The sequence below is a fragment of the Petaurus breviceps genome, unplaced genomic scaffold, assembly GCF_028583685.1.
Source record: "Petaurus breviceps papuanus isolate PSGF00001 unplaced genomic scaffold, PetGlider_PUasm1.0 37, whole genome shotgun sequence".
NCBI lineage: Eukaryota > Metazoa > Chordata > Mammalia > Diprotodontia > Petauridae > Petaurus > Petaurus breviceps.
The window spans coordinates 95,675,001-95,691,192 of record NW_027186296.1 but is presented as its reverse complement, the minus strand read 5'-3'; the positions used below and the strand labels follow the sequence as shown (position 1 = coordinate 95,691,192).

Here is a 16,192-nt window from a genome sequence, read left to right as displayed (position 1 = left end):
AGTAGTGGTTCTTCACACTGTTATGAGGCATAGGTAAGAATTAGAAGGCATGATCTCTGCCTTTGAGGAATTACTTAGGTATGTTCAATGAATGAAGCAAGCCACTAGAAGAAGAAACAGACTCAAAGCTTTCCAATATGAATCTTAGTAAAAAGGGCTGGGGATATGATTGTGGTCTTCATGTATGCAATTAAAGGGTCGTGTGTACATATGCTTCTTGGCTTCAATGGTCACAAATAGGACCAATGGAGGAAGGAGAGATTTATGGGAAGATAAATTTTGCCTTAATATAAGGGGAAACTTTCTTAACAATACGAGCTGTTCAGAAATGGGATGGACGGCCTCATGATAAGAATGAATTTCTGTCCCTGGAGCCATTTAAGCATAGGCTAGATGATTCCTTGTTGGGGATCTTGTAGATAGGGTCCATGCTTCAGGTTAGGAGGGGAATAGATGACTTCTAAGATCCATTTCCATTCTGAGTTTTCTTTCTAAAGAATATCTCATAAAAGGGGCCTTCATGGGTTGCAATCTGCATCTGTGGGGGGAATATCCACATCTACAAGGTCACAGATGACCTCATTCTCTTCACCATCACCCCCATGCCTTTTTTTTTTTTAAGCAATCAGGGAGAAGTTGCTTGCCCAGGGCCACATAGCTAGTAAGGGTCTGAGACTGGATTTGACCTCAGGTCCTCCTGATGCCAGGGCCAGTGCTCTATACACTGTGCCACCCAGGTTTTCCTCATTCTCTTCCCTTTAAGACAGTTCCAATCACTTGAAGAGAGAGATATAAGGTTACCTGCACAAAGTGAGAGGAAGTTTTTGAGAGTCCAGATTGATTGGTCAAATTTAATGATGCCTTTTGCTTAAAACCCTTTCAGCTTACTAATAGTTGGCATTCAGAAAATCATTGTAGTGTAATGTATATGTGATGGTCCTGTAAGCAGGGGAGACTTAGGCTTCAATTCTGCCTCTCTGTTCTTTCATCTGTAAAATGAGGATAGTAAATACTTTGTTTCACAGGGCTCTTGTGAGGATCAAATGAGATAATGCCTGAAATTTGCTTTAAAAACCTTAGAGGGTTACATAAATATCAATTATAATTTTGCTGTGGAAAATGCCATACATCTGCTCACTAGCCTTCCTGAAACTAAGTAACTGCGACAATTTCTGGATAGATAATGTGCTATTTTTATGATAATTATGTACTGCAGGTTTATTAGCATCAAGCTTGATGTAGCAATTTATGAAACAATAATACCATTTTGTACCTTTCATCCCAAGGTATTGAAGAATATATTTTCTGTCCAGAGTGGGCTGATTAATTGACCTGTTTAGTGTGGAAGTTGTTGCTGTTCCTAATTGACAGTGAAATAAACTGAGACCCCCACACTGCATTGTAAACGTAGTGTACTGTAAGTTCAGTCATTTTCAGTCATGTCTGACTCTGTGACCCCATTTTGGGCTTTTCTTGGCAAAGATACTGGAGTGGTTTGTCATTTCCTTCCCCAGCTCATATTACCGATGAGGAAACTGAGGCAACAGGGTTAAGTATCTTGCCCAGGGTCACATAGCCAGTACATGTCTGAGGCCAGAGTTGAACTCAGTTAGATGAGTCTTCCTGACTTAGCACTCTCTCTACTGTGCCACCTAGATGCCTCCCTTCAGCTTGCTGATAATACACAGTACATGGGACAGAATACTGGAAGGCAAGCTTGACTCCTTGTTCTAAATGTGAGAGACAAGCTTAAAATGGATCCAAAACAATTTTCCTTGAAAGAAAATCCTAGGGAGTGATAGAGGACCTTTTATGTGAAAATGGATTTGTCTCAGAATCCTGATGACTCTGGCAGCAGCAGGGTAGTGGCAAGAATCTGTACTCTCCTCTGTACTGGGACTGGAGAGCAGCTCAGCAATCCTTTCTACCTTTCACCACTGTTTCTCTTGATGACTTAAGTTGGAAGTCATATACAGTGCTATTACAGCATCTCCTTAACTAACTTGACTATGGGAGAAGTTTTGGTATATACATATACACATACATACACACATATACATATACACATGCATATACACACACACACATATGCACAGATTTTTGTCCTAGAAGAGATTGAGGCATACAGTGTAATGCTATATAAAGAGAAGAAATTGTCAGCATTCTGGAGCAAAAATGGAAGAAACTAAGTACACTTTAATATTCAAAAAAGTCTCATGGTATTTTGGATACATAGATTGTTTTCATATTTAATATGTCAGAGAAGGAAATGTAGCTATCACATTTTTTCTTGTGGGTTACTTACTATCTGTGTGACCCTGGTTAAATGATTTCATGTCTTTAGACCTCAGGTTCCTCATATGTAAAATAAGGGGCTTAAATTGGATGTTCTCTAAGTGGATTCCTATGTCCTTCATTTGGAACATCAGAGTCTCTTAGAATATAATTTGAAAAATGTTATCCTAATACAGCAGTTCTCAAAGTGTTCTCTGAGGATCTCTGGGGATCCCAGAGACCCTTTAAGTCAGTTCACAAGGCCAAAACCATTTTTTGCTATGATACACCAAGATATTTTAATTTTGAATCTAGGAAATATTGACAGATATGAGCCATGTAAATAAGAGCTCTTTGGAATCCTCGATAATTTTTAAGATTGTAAAGGGTCCAAAGACCAAAGTTTGAGAAACTCTGTCTTTAGAGATATAAGAAGTGGTGTGCATTCTAGAAAAGGATGCCCATTTCTTCCCCCCAGAAACCAATTTGCCCCAATTTACCAGTCAAGGATCAGTTAAGTTTATCATGGCATTTTCCTTCCAAGTTCAATGTTTACATGTAATTATAAGGGTCCATCCTTAATGGAATGGAGCAATCTTCTGTGATTACAGAATAATACTACTTGGTCAGTGTTCAGTTTTTTGCTTTACTGGCAGGGATGCAGTAATATTTCTTTTTCAGGAGGAGAGAAACTGTTTCTTCATATTTCCATCTGTGCTTTAGTCCATCCTAGGTGGGAAAAGGAATAGAATTTTTATTTGTTTCTTTTGAATGATCCTGATTTCATCCACAGGCCAGCTGGCTGTTTCTGATTTTTTTAAGGGAAAAAAGGCTTGATGCAGTCTGTCTGTGATGGTCTGTATTCTGTCCCTCTGCCAAGGGCTTAAAAGTGGTAGCATCTGCATCCATGGTTGTCTCGGGTGTTCAGGCTCTTGGATAACAAGATAAAGGGCAAATGCTGAAGTTTTTTGTGCCAAGAGTAGGAAGAGGATCAGAGCCAAGAAGATCAAACCAATGCTGCAGAAGGTGGCTAAATGGGCCCATTAACCTCCATCAGTGCCTCAGGATCTGTGCCAAGGATCTGCTTTGACAGAAAAAAAAATAAGATTCAGTTGTCTCCACAAGCCATAAAATGGGTGCACAATAAGTAAATGGAGAAAGCTTTCTTTTGTGGGTTAGGAAGGGCAAACCTCAGAGCCAGAATCAGGTATTTCTAAACTGATGGAATGCATGGCTGGCTATGCCTAGGACCCTAGAGGAAGTAGACAAATGCAGTTCCCTCTCCCTCTGGTAGTAATCTTGGGAGTCTGCCCATTCAGATACAGATAGTGTTATGTATCATGACTGTCCGGGAGTCAGTCTAATTTGAGTGCCTATCTTTTGAGAAAAGCTTCCATGTTTCATGTTACTGGCATCCAGGGGATATTTCTAGTTTTCTGCTCTCTTTCTCAGGTTTGTTGGCCTCTTTTCTTGGATTGACTGGAATTGAATTGTATTTGTCATCTATTGAATAATAGATACACTGCCTTTGTCCAGAAGAAACTTTGGGTGTAGCAGTTAGATAAGTATGCTATGTGTACATCTGCAAGCATGGTGGAGTGGAAAGAGAGAAGGGGATAAGCATTTATTAAGCACCTACTATTTGCCAGGCACTGTGGTAAGTGCTTTACAAATGTTGTCTCATTTGATCTTCATGAGAACCCTATGAATTAAGTGCTATTTTTATCCTCATTTTACAGTTAAGGAAATCGAGGCAGACAGAGGTTAAAATAATTGCCTAGGGCCAAACATCTAGTAAGTGTGTAAGACAGGATTTGAACTCAAGTCTTTGGGACTCCAGGCCCAATGGTCTTTTCACTCCATCACCTCCTTACCTCACTCTGGATTAGACGAGTGCCAAGAGACATGCAGTGTATTCTTGACTCCGACATTAACTAGCAGTGGCATCTCTGGCAAGTCAATTCACTTCCCTGTCTGAGAGTTAATAAGCATTACTTAGACACCTACTATGTGTAGGGTACTGGGAACACAAAGACCAAAAGGAATTAGAATTAAGCTCCCCAAGGATAAGGATAACCAGAGAAAACATCATGTATGCAAACAAATGCATATATATATGACATAATATTATATATACACATAGGTGCACATATGTATATACAAACTATATGAATATGTAGCATAGATAGCTAAACACATGTCATATGTGTGCCTGCATGTGTGTACATACACATATTATAGGTATATAGGTATACGTACATATTATGTACATCTATGCATATGTGTGAATATATACACAGTATATGAATTTATGCTTTACTTTAGTCTTGTTTTTAGCACTTAGCACAGTACCTAGAATATAATAAATGCTTGACAAATGTTTGTTGACTGAATGATAAACAAAGACCATATCATAGGATGATAGATATGAAACTGGAAGAGACAGTAGCAGCTATAGAGTACAATTCCCTCTGTTGACAGAAGGGGAATAATTTAAAATAAGTCTGGAAAAGTAAACTGGATCCAAAATGTGAAGGGTAATTAAATAACAAACAGGAGTTTATATTTGATCCTAGAGGGAAGAGGAAGTCACTAGCTTTTTGAACAGGGGACAGACATTGTCAAACCCTCACTTTAGGAATTTCAATTAGGCAGCTATGAGGAGGAATGATTAGAGAGAGGAAAGGGACAATGATCTGGGAATCTGGGAGGTTAATTAGCAGGTTATTTCAAGAATGCAAGAAAGGTGATGAGGGCTTGAACTAGGATGGTGGCCTTAAGTAGAAAGAAAGGGACTGAAATGAGAAATATTATGAAGATAGAATTAGACTTGGCAAGTAGTTGGATACAGAGGGATAAAGTAGAGGATAATTTTGGAATTGTGAATTTTGGTGTCTGGAAGGATGCTGATGGCTTCCAGAGAAATAAGGCACTTGGGAAGACGAATGGGCTTTGGGGAAAAAGTGAGTGGTGAGTCTAAGGCCTTCTTTCAGCTCCAATCCATTGTGGTTATATATTTCTACCAAAATTCTCTACCATTCTGGTAGAGAAGTTCCTATCCTATTTGATAGTATGTTAGGACAAAGTCTTTTTTAAATAGGACCTTTTAATAGGAACAAAGATTGTAAATAAAGCAATATCTGACATGTTAGTCCTTTGAAGTTTGTAAATAATTTTGTATACATTATCTCATTTTATCCTCTAAACAATCCTAGATGAAAAAACTGAGGCTTAGAGAGGTTATGTAGGGTTATATGGATAATTAATGTCAATGCTGTGATTCAAACCGAAATCATCCTGACCCCAAATACAGTGTACTAAAGGCTTTCAAACAGGAGCTTCTCCCCTTGCCCTCTCCATTCAGCCCCTCACCAAATCTACAAGCATTTTAATAGAACTGGAATTGTTGACTATGGCTTTTCACCACATACACCCAAATAAAATCAAACTCTACATTTAGTTTTATTGAGCAATTGCTTGCAAATGTCCTTCCAAATAAAAAAGCTCATGCCAAGAACCTGGATTTGGCTCTTTGAAGAACATACTACTACTGTCTTTGAGTAAGTTTGGTTTGTTTGGTTTTTAAGAGATAGTATTTATGATCTGTCCTGGCTCTTGAGCTATTTTTCCAATAACCAATGCTGAAAAGTGACTGAAAAGAAAAGAAACTGTAGCAACCATCTTAACAGGAAGCAATTTGATTCTTGACCCAGTGTAGTACAACCACAGCATTTTAGGCCTGGGAGGGAATGGGAGAACGCACTGAGTAGATCACCCTTTCCTGGCAAAGGCTAATAACCATCATAACACTAATGATAGTAACTTATTTTTCTGCAACACTACATTTTTACAAAGTGCTTTATTCATAGCAACTCTGTGAAGTGGGTAGTTTAGGTATTATTATCCTTATTTTACAAGGGAGGAATTAGATGTCAGAAGGATGCTCTACTTTAACTAGGGTCACACTTTAAATAAGTTACCCAGCTGGAATTTAGATCTGAAAGGGACCTTAGAAATTAGTTTTAGCCCTCCTTGTTCTGCAGGTAGGGAAACTGAGATCCAGAAAAGTGAAATACTTTGTCTAAAAGTTTACACAAGTAATCAAAAAAGGGTCTTCCTCATCCAGATTCATTCATTTATGAAGGCAAACTAGGTAGTTTCTTTGTCTCAATTCTTACTTAGCCTTTAATTACTGAATGGGCATTGTCTCAGACAAACTGAGACCTAAGAAAGTTCTTAACTTAAAAAGGACAAGGTCTCCTAGGCCAGCACCAGTCATCTTGACCTATGTCTTGCCACTGAACTCCAATGACTTCAGAGGGCAGAGTGAGTCAAGACATGACCCTTCTGGTGTCATTGGTCCTTTCTGAGAATGAAGGATAAACAACACAGATAGGGGCAGAGGATAGGATTCAAATTCAGCTCCGCCAACTCCAAATTCAATACTTTTTTAGCTATACCATACTGTTTCATAGGTGAATTCACACTCTACTTTTAGAAGTAATTAGAATTTGGAATTTCTTTTAGAAAGGAATTCTGCACATCTTATTGGAAAATTATTGTGGTGTAGTGGAGAAATTTGGGATCAACATATTTAAATTTTAAGCTCAACCCTATCATTTGCAAGCTACATTACCTTGGTCACCTATATGGGTTTCAGTTTTCCTATAGTGATTATGAGAGGTTTCGCTGAGATGATTTCTAAGATGTCCTCCAACTTTAAGGGTCTAGTATCCCACGAACCACCACAAGGTGGTTCCCTAGACTCTAAGTGTTGGAAGGAATCTTGGAAGCCATCTAATATAATTTCTATCTGAGCAAGAGCTCCCAAACGATGCAGATAACAAGTGACCATCCAGTCTCTGCTTGAAGACTTCTAGTTAGGTGGGGAGCCCTCTTTGTCTTGAAACAAGCCATTTTGATTTTGGACAGGTTTAATTCTGAAGAAGTTGTTCCTTACATGGAGCAAAAATCTCTTTTAATCCCAATCGGGAGAGCAATCTGGAACTATGCCCAAGGAATACAAAAAAGAGCATCCCTTTGGCCCAGCAATGCCCCTTCTGACGCTGTACCCCAAGGAATGAAGTCACAGGAGCGGGAAGAAGGCGCGTATGCGCAACAATCTTCATGGCAGCTCTATTCGTGGGGGCAAAGAACTGGGAATCAAGGGGATGCCCATCCGTTGGGGAACGGCTGAACAAGTTGTGGTATATGCATGTAATACAATACTACTGTGCCATAAGAAACGAGGAGCAGACGGACTTCATAATAACCTGGAGAGACTTATATAAACTGATGCTGAGTGAGGAGAGCAGAGCCGGGAGAACTTCGTACACCATTACAGACACATCGTATGTGACGACTGACTTTGATAGATTGGGCTCCTCTCAGCAATACAAGGTTAGAAAACAACTACAGGGGCGACCAAGTAGCACAGCGAGTAAGAGCACCGGCTCCAGTGTTGAGAAGACCTGGAGATCAAATCCCGGGCTCAGACACCCACCCAGAAACACCTGGCCGTGTAACCTTGAGCAAGTTACTTAACCCCAATTGCTTAGGGGCGGCCTGGTGGCTCAGAGAGTAAGAGCACCGGCTCCAGTGTCGGGATGACCTGGATCAAATCCAGGCTCAGATACTCAGCACCACACCCAGAAATAACTGGCCGTGTAACCTTGAGCAAGTTACTTAACCCCTATTGCTTTTATAAAAAAAAAAAAAAACAACTACAAAAGAGTCATGATGGAAAGGGATATCCACATTCAGAGAAAGAACTACAGAGTCTGCAGATTGAAGCAAACTATTTGCTCCCCCTCGTTTGTGTTTTGTTTTGTTTTATCCCTTCTTTCTCATTGTTCAGCCTGTTGGTTATAATCCTTTACAACATGACTAACGTTCAACATGAGGGTATTTGTAGAACCTATATTTAATTATATGCGACTATGAAGGGGGAGGGGGAAGGAAAGGGACAGGGAAAATTTTGAAACTTAAGAGATTGTAGAACTGAATGTTGTAAACTAAAAGTAAATAAATAAATAAAATTTTAAAATAGCTATCTCTTTGCAACTGCCACCCACTACTCCAAGTTCTGCCCTCAGTACAGAACTAGTACTCTGGACTGCCAACTTACAGCAACAACTAATTGGATTTGAAAAGATGTTTATCAAATCAAATGTTTTCTCTGGGTTCAACACCCTCTGTTCTTTCAATCAATCCTTGTATGATTTGATTTCAAGGCCCTTCACTTTCTTAGTCATCCTCTCTCTGGACATTTTCTAGTATTCTTCCTTAAAATATGTCCCCCAGAATACTACTTATTCGTCTGACCAAGGCAGAGTACCATCAGACTCTCACTTCCCTAGTCACAGACACTGTCTTTCTTAATCCATCTTAAGTCATATAAACTTTTTTGTTTTGCTTTTGGCTATGGTATCACACTGTTGACTCACATTTAGTTTGCAGTCAGCCAGGTCTAATTTTAATTCCTTGTTGTCAGGAAATTATTCTTTATATCTTACATAGTCTTCCTCATAGTCTAGAGCAATTTCTTAAAGAGTGATAACTTTTGTTGGAACTCTGACTAAATAAGACCTCATTTTGTAAACCACCTTGTTAAGTTAAATGAGCTCAATACTAATCCCTTTAGGGATTCTGAGAAAGGTATTGAACAAGGTTTCTCTGGGTAGAGAAAAATTATATTTGAGTCATATTTAAAAAGGGATACAAATTCTATTGGCAGGAGTGGTTAACTAATCACTTAGGAAATACCGTTCTTGGCTAACTTAGAAACCGCTCTCCAGCAGTCAGGACTTGGATCATCCACAATTTCTGCTTTATATTATGACTAATGAAATGTCAAAGATGCATTTATCTAATAATAGCATACTAAGTAAGCCAAGAGTTAGCCAGGCCTCTGGGTAGAGAATGATTGAAAGCTTCATATTTCTAAACTTCTGGACCATGGTTCCTTCAAAATTGTGGTTCTCAGCATTCATTCACTTATTTATTCATTTTCCAAAGGATAGGAGGCATAATTCTAATGGTATCTGTCACTCTTACCTGGGACTACTTTATGTTCTTTGAACATAGTCATGAAAATAATTTCTCTTTCCAAGCGCAAACACACACAAAACAAATATTCTTAGTTATTGAGTAGGCAGAACCAACAGTGTTCTAGGAAAAAAAGTTTAAAACTATAAGAACTGGCTCTGCTTCCTAACTAGTGATGTGCTCTTTCAGGAATGAAAGAAGTCTTTGGTTTCTTAAATCTCAGGTTACACTATGTATCTAATATTCAGGTTTGTAACAATGAAACCTATACATTTTCACAAATACTGTGTGTGTGCGTGTGTGCATGTGTGTGAATATACATGCACACACAGATATTCACTCTATTTTACTTCTGGTGAATTTTAAGTTGAGTCATAGTGTTGGAGCTACAGAAGATCTTAGAGATCATATAATAAACTATCATTTCACTGATGAAGAAAAGGAAGCATTTACAACTAACTAGCCTACGTTTGAACTAATAATCCTGTCTCTGTTTGACTATATTAAATATTACAAAAAGAATGTGTGGTATGCTTCTTGCACAAAGCTTAAAAGTATATGTGTGTGTATTTTTTTTCTTTAAGGTTGAATTTTGGAATTTGACTGACTACTTGGGGGTGTGGTTGACCTCCAGGTTAACCCATAATGCCTTTGCTCTATGTTGACAGACACAATATTGAATTTCAATACTGACATGCATAGTGCCTATGGGTGCCATAGAGAAACAATCAGAATTCCTCTCTCCATGAACCCGTTTCCCCAAAATTGAAAGCCTGAGGTGCCTTGACATCTACAAGAAAAGTTAGGATGCCTTTAATAGCTTTGATTTTGACCCCATTCCTATAAATTATGCAAAACATGTCACTCACATGAACAGCCCAGAATAGCCGTTGCCAGCTGTAATATAAAGAATGATACCACGGAAACTGAGAACTGGTTATGGCAGATACCCTGTCAAAGGAATGATTTATAATCTGGAAATACAAGCAGCAAGAGAGGCCCACCAGCTAGGTCTGTATCATTGAAAGCAATCAAATCCCGCAAATATAAAGCAATTTTGTATTACCATTTCCAAGTGCTCCCCACAATAAGGACTCTTGTATGTCGAAGTTTAATATTCAGAGCAGAAACCACAGACTCTAACAGCCGCTCCTGGTCAAGATAGCTAATAACAGTTCCCAGGCAAAGGCATTGCTGTAATGGTATTGCTCTGAGCAGCTGGGGATTTACTTGTATGTCAGCCTTTCTATCTGAGAACTAGAAAACGATGGTGGGTCAGACATCCATTTGCTTTATATAGTGATATAATTTCATCAGAATTTATGATGTGGGAATTATTGCACGGGCAAGAAATGTAATCTAACCTTCATCTCACACAATGCTGCAAAGATATTATGTTTTTGAGAAAAATATACTGACTTGTTGAATCAGATTGCTGCAAGTGCATTCCTAATGGATTCCAATATTCCCTTGGACAAGTCATTGCTATTTGCATTGTATTTATTAAACAGGTTTTATATGGTACATTGAAAAAAACTCTTTTTATGCCATATGGTCTTTCATTTTCTTAAGTACAGACATGTGTACGTACATTAATTGTAATTTTTAAACATCTGTATGAGTAACAGCTCATTTATTCCTCTAGCTTATACTTGGACTTTTAATGCCCAAGTATTGAAAAACATATATTATCCTCTTTCATCCTTATGATAAGAGCACTATGTCTCAACCATCAAATAGAGCAAACGTTTACAGCTTTCAAGTGCCTATAACAGGGTCATTTTTTAGCAGATCACAACTGACAAAGGTCCCTTTGGCATTTACTCTGTTGAACTCTCCCTTTTCTCTTAAACTATGTCTTTTTTTCCTTCCAATTGTAATAGTTGAATTTTAAAATATAGTTTTCAATGAGGAGTTTTCTGTTAGTACTTACTCTGCCAAGAAACAAATGTTTATTAAGTCAAATCCTCCTCTTTTTAAGTGTATTAAGAAAGAGCTGAAGATTTAATAATTCTAAGGTGTTCATAACCTTCCTTTCCCCCAGAAGAATGTAAAATCCTTGAGAGCAAGGACTGTTTCATTCTTGTTTGTAATCCCAGTGTCTTGAATAATTTCTGACAGGATAGATGCTAGATAAGTGTTTATCCCATTGAATTGAGAACGTGCCAAGGTATGAACACAGAACTAAAAATTCACAACATCCAGAATTACCTGGGTTCAGAAACTGGTCCTCTTTCTTTTGAGTTCTCATTATTGTTGATTCATCACCAGTACATGATTAATTCTACAGGAAATTTGGACAAATTCCCAAGGTATAAGGATATACCTAATAAGGTGTCTGGATTAGTACCTTTAGGTAGAGTTTCCAGGGATTGAAGAGTAGCCTAATAGCAATGTCAGGTTTGTTTACTCCTGACACAGTGAGGTAAATTTGGAAAGCAGACCATCTTCATCTTGGCAAGTCCACTGGTCTCCTACCTTTCCAGACTTCTTACACCTTACTCTCTACCAAATAATCTATAGTCCAGTAACTCCGGCCTCCTTGTTATTCCTCACACAAAGTACTTCATCTTCCTACTCCAGGCATTTGGCTATCCCCCACTGCCTAGAATTCTCTCCCTCCTCATCCCTGACATTTTCCCCAGCTTCTGTGAGAAGCTTTTTCTGGTTCCCTTTTAATTCTAGTGTCTTCCCTCTGGTGATTATCTCCAATTTGTCCTGTACATAGCTCATTTGTATGTAGCTGTTGGCATGTTGCCTTCCCCCCATTAGATTGTGAGTTCCTTAAGAGCAAGGATTACTGTATGACTTTTTATCCCTAGAGCTTAGCATGGTACTTGGCATATAGTAGGCAATCAATAAACACTTATTGACTAACTTGCGTATAATAGGTGCTTAATAAATGTTTATTGACTGACAGACTGACAGTAGTTTCCCAAGTCTAAGAAGAGAATTTATCTGCTCCTTAAAATTTAAAAAAAATTATCCTTTATCAGGGGTGGCTAAGTGGCACAGTGAATAGAGCACTGGTCCTGGAATCAGGAGGACCTGGGTTCAGATCCGGCCTCAGACACTTAACACACACACACACACACACACACACGCACACTAGCTGTGTGACCTTGGGCAAGTCACTTAACCCAATTGCCCTCCAAAAAGCAAAAAAAAATTAAATAAATGAAAAATAAAATTATCCTTTATCCTATGTAAATATGCTTAGTGGTTGTTTTGGAATTTTTGATACAGTAGTTTCCCAAGTCTAAGAAGAGAATTTATCTGCTCCTTAAATATTTTTTAAATTATCCTTTATCCTATGTAAATATGCTCAGTGGTTGTTGTGGGATTTTTAATACCAAGAATGTATGCTGTTGCATGGCAGACCTCTTACAAAACCATACCAACTATAATAGTCCAAATATATATATATATATATATATGTGTGTGTGTGTGTGTGTGTACGTGTATATATGTAAGTATATATTCTAACATAACATATTAACTAATATTCAGTTGAACCAATAAAGTACAGAGTATCTACATTCTACAGTTATTTCATCCCTAATCCTTTTTCATCTTTCTGATTATACATATGAATGATGGCCAAGACCATCAAAGAAAAGTCACAGCCTTTATGGTTCTGTAGTGGTTCTGTTGAGTATGCAAATACATTCATGTCATAAAATGTTGATAATTGGGAACTCTATTTATTGCAAATTATTTTTTTAAAAGTCTAAAGAAGTCATGAAGTACAAAGAAAGGGGAGGAAAAGGTTATAATTGCTCAGCCTGCTTTCTTCGATCAACTAGTCAGAAGCCCACTATTATAAAGTCCATAATTTTAAGTCTACTGTGGCCATATGTGATGTGGTAAAATTTGTCCTGCTTTTCCATCTATTCTAAGAGTTATAGGGGACAATTTGCTTTACTCCAAGCCCCTAAAGGCTACAGAAATAGAAGAGTAGAATTAGGTTAAGTGGCAAATAATTGTCACCTGGGTAAAAACTGCATTTGAGCTGTGTGTAAACACAGGCCATTGTGGACCCAGGTGGGAACAAACACCTTTCATATCTCTTGAGAATTATGCCATCATCTCGCATATGTTCTCATTTTAGGTGCATGCCTAACAAGTAATAATATTTTGTAAGTTTAAAAGAATAATATCACTAGTCAAGAAGCTTCTTGAAACGTCATTAATTTTTTTGTTGTTGTTTCACAGAACCATAGAATTTCTGAGTTGGAAGGGTCATCAGTGGCTATGTGGGTCAACAAATACTCCAGTAATAAAAATCATCACTGTAACATACCTGACAAGAGGTTTTTACAGCATCTACTTAAAGACTTGGAATGGAAAGACACCCTTTGCCTCCCAAGGGAGCCCATTATTCTTTTAGACATCTTTACCTTCTAAGAAGTTTGTCCTGATAGTGCTTAAATTTGCTTCTTTGCAATTCCAATCTATTACTCCTGGCCCTGTCCCCTCAGGCAAGATAGAGCATTTCTAATAATTCTCTTATATGACAGCCCATCACATACTTGAAGACTATCATCATTGATGCCCCTGAATATTCTTCAGATTGTTTGATCAGTTCATTCAACCTATCAATCTTTGTGTGATGTGGCCTGTGCACCTTTAACATACTGGTTGTCCACCTTTGAACACTTCCAAACTTACCAATGTCCTTCTTAAATTATAGTTTCTAGAACTGAGCACATTTAAAAATGAGGGTAGAGTAAAAAGGGACAACATTAGAATTTTGGATGCTTTAAGATCTACCAACATTAAATGCAAACTCTGGCTTGGTCCTACTCAAAGCACCCACTCTTATTTCCCTCTAGTGCCCAAAATGAATCCTCTACTCTAACCAGACTGTTTTCTCATTGTCTTGTGAAAATGGCATGTGTTTATTTCTTATTTGCCTTCAATCACAATGTTTGTCTCTCCCAGGAAATCTTTTCAACTCCCCATCTTTCCAAATGCAGGATTTTCTTCAAACTTCTGCTTACTGCCTACCTTTAATAGGAAGCCTTTTGTGTCTATAAAAGCTCTTCCTGTCTCTCTTTTTAAAATTTTTAAACCTAACAGGACATACAACAAAATTTACCTTTAATAATAAACTATCTGAACAGGCAGTATTCAGAAGAAGAAATCAAAACTATCATTAGTCATATGAAATAGTCTAAATCACTACTGATAAGAGAAATGCAAATTAAAACAACTCTGAGGCATCATCTCACACCTAACAGATTGGTCAAATTTATGAAAGTAAGAGCCATTCCCCAACTAATAAATGGTCAAAGTATATGAACAGGTAGTTTTTAGAAGAAGAAATTGGAACTATCAATAGTCACATAAAAATGCTCTAAATCATTATTGATTAGAAAAAAAGCAAATTAAAATGGCTCTGAGATACCACCTTACACCTATTAGTGCCTAACATTACAGAAAAGGAAAATTACAAATGTTGGAGGGCATGTGGGGAAAAAAGGACATTAATGTACTGTTGGTGGAGTTATGACCTGGTTCAACTTTCATAATTTCAAATTTCATAATTTGAAAATATGCCCAAAGAACTATGAAGCTGTGCAAACCTTTTGATGGAACAATACCACTACTAGGTCTATATTACAAAGAGATCGAAGAAAAAGGAAAAGGACCCATAGGTAAAACAACATTTATAGCACCTCTTTTTGTAGTAGAAGAGAATTGGAAATTGAGGGGATATCCATCAATTGGGGAATGGATAAAAAATTGTGGTTTATGATTTTGATGGAATATTATTGTATTATAAGAAATGATGGAAGACATGGTTTCACAAAAACCTGGGAAGACTTATATGAACCTATGCAAAGTGCAATGAGCAGAATCACAAAAATTACACAGCAGTAGCAATATTGTAATGATAATCAATTATGAAAGACAGCTACTCTGATCAATGCAGCGATCCATGAAAATTCCAAATGATTCATAATGAAAAATGCTATACACTTTCAAAGAGAGAATTGATGAATTCTGAGTATAGATTGAAACATTTTTCACTTTATTTTCTTTCCTTTTTTGCAACATGGATAATATTGAAATATGTATAATGGGTACCATGATGTCTAGTTCAATCTTGGGTACAGAGTAGATGCTCAATAAATGTTTATTAATTGATTAGCATATAGATTACATATCTACAAATATATACATATTTGTATGTATATATGTGTATATGTGTACATGAATACACATATGAATTCCAATTTTTTTCATGAACTTTCCTGCAGTATAGTTTTGGTTTTTGGAGGTTTTTTCACCAATAGAAGAAAACACCTCTGTGACAGACATGAAAATTGTATATATATAAAAATAGCTTAAGCTACCTAGACCTCATTTTCCATATAAAATGAGGGAATTGGACTAGAAGGATAGTAGATAGAACTGGACCTGAAGTCAGGAAGACCTGAATTTAGATACAACCTCAGGTACTTATGAGCTTATGAGGACTGGGTAAGTCACCTGACCTCAGTTTACCTCAGTATCTTTAATAATATATATAATAAAGGACTTGTCATCCAGAGTTGTTGTGAGGATAAAGTGAGATTTTAAATATTACTTTGCAAAGCTTAAAGCATTATATAATTGCTAGTTATCAGTTTTATCATGATTAATAAAATGACTCACCGAGAGTCGTACATTTAGTTAGTGATCAAATAGAAATATTGGCTTGCATAGGACATGAGACTAATGTTCTGGAATACCCAGGCATACACAGACTATGTTCTATGCATGACAATCAATAGAACACACATTCTCAGTGGTATCAGGCAATTTTTAAAGAACTAAAATAGGAAAGAACAGCCAACTCCATTTCCCTTCTAGCTACTGATGG

The 16,192-nt window shown here is 37.4% G+C and overlaps 1 long non-coding RNA gene across 1 annotated transcript; it reads right to left on the bottom strand.

The window, feature by feature from the left end:
• Positions 1-2,546: 2,546 nt before the first annotated feature.
• On the bottom strand, positions 2,547-10,520 carry LOC138168676 (uncharacterized). The gene is made up of 2 exons (XR_011170179.1): positions 10,388-10,520; positions 2,547-3,355 (listed from the first exon to the last, which is right to left on the bottom strand). It is a non-coding gene; the product is annotated as an uncharacterized lncRNA (long non-coding RNA).
• Positions 10,521-16,192: the final 5,672 nt, after the last annotated feature.